The following is a 5,574-nucleotide window of genomic DNA, read 5'->3' on the forward strand; positions in this document are numbered from 1 at the left end:
TTCATACCCTGCAAGCAATAATGCCCGCAGACTTAAGTCTGCGTCCGTCTTTTATTTCCTCTCTTTCAGGGAGGGATCTTTACAGAAGAAGAATGGTATTATTCAGACAAGACAATCTTTAAGATAAGTTAAGCCAGTAAACCTTACTTAAACCAATATTCCTTTCTTCCTTACTGGGTTTAACCTTTACTTGGGTCAAACTGATTGAACCCAGGGTGGTCCGAGGGAGTTGTCCCCATTGTCCTTAATCCCGTATTCCCAGAATTTACCACTCCACCCCAAGTGAATATACCCCGGGCAGTTCCTCTCCAGAGCCTCCCTGCTTAATCCCAGTAAACCTGTCCTTGTTCGTCCTCTGAGGAAGTTTTACTGCCTTGGTTCTAGGGGGAAAATCTTGACCTTAGAAATTTAGGGGAATATTGCATTTCTCTGAGGACATCCAGGGCTCATGTTTGGAATTAAATAAATATAACTGAACACTAAAATGAAAAACAATTTGCTATTAACTGCCAAGTGGCTAGATCTGTTACACTCAGGCCTATAGGGCCTCGAACCTCAGCACGGTCTGCAACAGTTAACCACAAGGTCAGCCATTCAAAAATACCAGTTGCTCTTTGGGAGAAAGATGATGCTTTCTGCTCCTGTAAAGATTTACAGCCTTGGAAACCCTATATAGGGTCACAATAAGTCAGAACTGACTTCATGGTACATAACCATCACCATCATTTCCACCCTTGTTCTACAGGGTCACTATAAGGAGCAAGGTCACCATGAATTGGAAACAATTTAAAGGCACTTAAAAACAACAACAGTAGAAAACACACCAGAAAATCCCAGTCAGTGAAAATTTAATTTGGGAGTTAGGGTGTGAAGTAAGGCTTGACAATAAGGGGGTTTCAAAAAGTTCCATTATATATATATTTTTTAATTGTTTTATTGTGAATTATGTGATTGTTTACATGGGAGAACATTAATTTTACATTCATTCTATCGTATATCGTATCATTGCCATGGTTACAATCCCCTCCATGCATCATCAACCACCCAAAGGGTATACCCTGCCAGCCTGCTCCCATACCCCCCCTGGTCGTCAGCACACAGCCCCTCTCCCTCTCTGTATCCAAAGTCCCCAGCTGCTCCATCTCAGGCATCACTGCTTCTCTGGGTTGGGTCCCGCTCTCTGCTCTTCTCCATTGATGGTCCTGGGGACCTCCGCTCCTAGACTGAAAAGTTAATCACTCCCCTCCTTCCTATAAAACGTCTACCTTTACATTTCCAACCCTCACAATCAGTCCTGATAACAATTATTCACTATTGAATCACAAGAGACCTATCTGCATTTCATTTAATCAGCCCTGACTAGACAGATTGGATACTACTCAGTGGAGATTCTACCTTCCTCCACGCCCTCTTGAAAGCTTGTAAGCCAGGCACTTCTTGCCTTTGTAGCCCGTCCCCACCCCCCACCCCCATTTTGGGTAGCCAGTGTCCAAGTTGCCCATCCCTGTCTACTCTGTGTGTGGAGGGGGTGGGAATGATTCTTCCTGTAAGGTTTTGTTTCCTCTTTTGAGCTACTACATTCATAGGTGTAGGTCAAGTTCACAAAATTGTATTAGATTACTCTTTTGTTCCTCTTCTTTCTTCTTCTGGTTGAGCTCTGATCATCCAGTCATTGAAGCCAGGTCAAGTGGGTATTATTTACAAGTGTGGTTGTTCTTGTGTATATCCCTTCTCTTCTTATCAGCTGGATGCTTCACTCTCCACTCTAGTCCTCTGTAGCTATGTCACCGACTCTGGGCCCAAGAGTCCCCAGTTCTTGCCACACTGCTGTTCAACCAGGTCTCCACCTGGGTTCACAGGGGTCTATTGAACATTTAGGGCTTAGCTTGCAGCTTCATTGCTGTTTTTCCCTCACTTCCCCTTATCGGTGATGAGCATGGTCACCAATCAGAGCGTGTATTACCATTGAGTCTTAGTCTTGGAAGAGGGTTTGCACTGAGGGGACCTGACTACTTGCCTTGATGTCTCCTGGGCAAGCAACTTGCTTGTTCTTGTAGTAACAGTCAGTCTGCCTGTATTGTTTTGTATTTTTCCTGTAGATCTTTCTTTCAAGAAGTATCTTCTGTTCTTCTAGATGCTCCAGGCTGGTCTGCTTGTCCTTCCAGGTGGAAATTTCCCATCTCTGAAGATTTGGATGTGGGTTCCATTATCTTTTAATTCCATGAACTTTTTGAAGCTCCCTCATATAATTATCTTAGCTATAAAGTTATTTACAGGTTGAGTTCTGATGTGGTGATGTAGGGATAAACACTGGACTGCTAACTGCCAGGTTGTCAGTTCAAACCCACCAGGCGCTCCTCAGAAACCTTACATGTTATTTTGAATTGAACTGACTGAAGGGCACTTAACAATAACTTTATTTAACATTATTAGCTACATTTCTTACCCTCCTGCTGACCAAGGTGCCTTCTCTGAAGACAGCTGCACAATCTTAACAGGCACCAAGCAAGTCTTTATCTACATTGGTAATCCTGACTTTTGCCTTGCTTTTCAAGCAATAAAATTTTGACAAAAAGACTGAATGGTTTCTTTAGAAAAATAGAAATTAAAAATGTAGTTTAACATAAAATGGAGTTTATGATTTAGGTCTAAAGTCACCCAATTCAGATATGCCAGTACCTCAGTTTTCTAATATTCATGTCCACAATATGAACACACTCCTTTCCTGATTAAATTCCTCCTATGCCTCTCTATTCACCACTGATCTGTCAGTTTGTTGTATTGTGGTGGCTTGTGAGTTGCTGTGATTCTGGAAACTATGCCATGGATATTTTAAATACCAACAGGGTCACCCACAGTTGACAGGTTTCAGATGAGCTTCCAGATGAAGACAGATTAGGAAGAAGGAGAGATAAATTACTTCCTAATATTTAGTTACTGAAAATCTTATGAACAGCAGAGAAACACTGTCAGATATAGTGACAGAAAATGAGCCCCTCAGGTTGGAAGGCACTCAAAATGCAATTGGGAAAAAACTGCCTCCTCAGAGTAGAGTTGACTGTGATGACATGAATGGAGTAAAGCCCTCAGGAGTAAAGCCCTTGGGATCTTCATTTGCTGATGGGGTACAACTCAAAATGAAGAGAAACATCTGTAAATTTCCGTTAATAATTGGAACATGGAATGTACCAAGTATGAATCAAGGAAAATTGGAAACTGTCAAAAATGAAATGAAATACATAAACATCGATATCTTAGATATTAGTGAGCTGAAATGGACGGGTATTGGCCATTTTGAATCTGACTACCACATGGTTTACTATGCTGGGAATGACAAATTAAAGAGGAATGGTGTTGTATTCATTGCTAAAAAGAACATATCCAGATCAGTCATGAGGTACAACACTGTCTGTGATATGATAATATCTATGCACCTACAGGGAAGACCAGTTAATACCACTATTATTCAAATTTACACACCAACCACTAAAGCCAGTGAGGATGAAATAGAAGAATCCTACCACCTTCTTCAATCTGAAATTTACCAAACATGCAATAAAGATATATTGATAAGCATTGGTGATTGGAATGCAAAGGCTGGAAACAAAGAGAAAGGATCAGTAGTTGGAAAATATGGCCTTAGTTATAGAAATTATGTTGGAGATAGCATGATAGAGTTCTGCAAAACCAGTGATTTGTTCATTTGATATACCTTTTTTAAACAGCATAAGAGATGACTATACACATGGACCTAACCAGATGGAATACACAGACATTAAGTTGACTACATCTGTGAAAAGAGAAGGTAGAAAAACTCCATATCATCAGCTGAAACAAGGCCAGGGGCAGATTGTAGAACAGACCATCAATTGTTCATATGCAAATTCAAACTGAAGTGGAAGAAAATGAAAACAAGTCCACGAGAGCCAAAATATGACTTTGAATGTATCCCAAATGAATTTAGAGATCATCTGAAGAACAGATTTGATACATTAGACACTAAAGACTGAAGACCAGATGAATTGTGGACTGACATCAACAACTTCATGCACAAAGAAAGCAAAAAGTCATTAAGAAGACAAGAAAGAAGGAAAAGGTCAAAATGAATGTTCAAAGAGACTCTGAAATTTGCTCTCGAGCATAGAGATGCTAAAGCAAATGGAAGAATTGAGGAGGTACAAGATCTGAATAGAAAATTTCAAAGGTCAGCTAGAAAAGACAAAGTCAAATATTGCAACAAAATGTGCAAAGAACTGGAGTTAGAAAACCAAAAGGGAAGAACACGCTCAGCATTTCTCAAGCTGAGGGAACTGAAAGAAAAAAATTCAACCCTCGACTTTCATTACTGAAGGATTCTCTGGACAAATATTGAGTGATGCAGAAAGCATCAAAAGAAGATGGGAGGAATACTCAGAGTAACTGTACCAAAAAAAATGGTAGACGTTCAACCATTTGAAGAGGTAGCATATGATTAAGAGCCAATGATACTGAACGAAGAAGTCCAAGGTGCACTGAAAGAATTGGCAAAAAACAAGGCACCAAGAACTGATGGAACACAAATTGAAATCTTTCAAGAAAGTGAGGCAGCCCTGGAGGCACTCACTCATCTATGCCAAGAAATTTGGAAGACCAACTGATTGCTAGAGATCCGTGTTTGTATCCATTCCAAACAGAGGTGACCCAACGGAATGCGGAAATCATTGGACAATATCTTTGATATCCCATGTGAGTAAAGTTTTACTAAAGGTAATACAGAAATGGCTGCAAGCATATTTGAGAGAGAACTTCCAGAGGTTTATGCCAGATTCAGAAGAGGATGTAGAATTAGGGATATCATTGCTGATGTCCGATGGATCTTGGCTGACAGCAGAGAATATCAGAAAGATATTTATCTGTGCTTTATTGACTATGAAAAGGCTTTCAATTGTGTGGATCATGACAAGCTATGGACAACATTGCTAAGTATGTATATTCCTGAACACTTAATTGTGCTCATGAGGAATCTGTACATGGACCCAGAGGCAGTTGTTCGAACACAACATGGGAACAGTGAGTGGTTTAAAATTCAGAAAGGCATGCGACAGGGTTGTATTCTTTCACCATACTTATTCACCCTGTATGCTGAGCAAATAATATGAGAAACTGGGCTATATGAAGAAAAATGTGGCATCAGGATTGGAGGAAGACTCATTAACAACCTGCAATATGCAGATGATACAACCTTGCTTGCTGAAAGTGAAGAGGACTTAAAATATTTACTGATGAAGATTAAAGACCACAGCTTTGGTATCGATTGCATCTCAATGTAAGGAAAACAAAAATCCTCACCACTGGACGAATAAATAACATTCTTATCAATGGAGAAAAGATTGAAGTTGTCAAAGACTTCATTCTTCTTGGATAAATCATCAACACTTACGGAAGAAACAGCCAAGAAATCAAAGGACGTATTGCATTAGGCAAATCTGCTGCATAAGACCTTTGTAAAGTGTTGAAGAGCAAAGATGTCAGCTTGAGAGCTAAGTTATGCCTGACCCAAGCCATGGTATTTTCAATAATCTCATATGCATGCGA

Source organism: Chrysochloris asiatica, unplaced genomic scaffold, assembly GCF_000296735.1.
Source record: "Chrysochloris asiatica unplaced genomic scaffold, ChrAsi1.0 scaffold00356, whole genome shotgun sequence".
NCBI lineage: Eukaryota > Metazoa > Chordata > Mammalia > Afrosoricida > Chrysochloridae > Chrysochloris > Chrysochloris asiatica.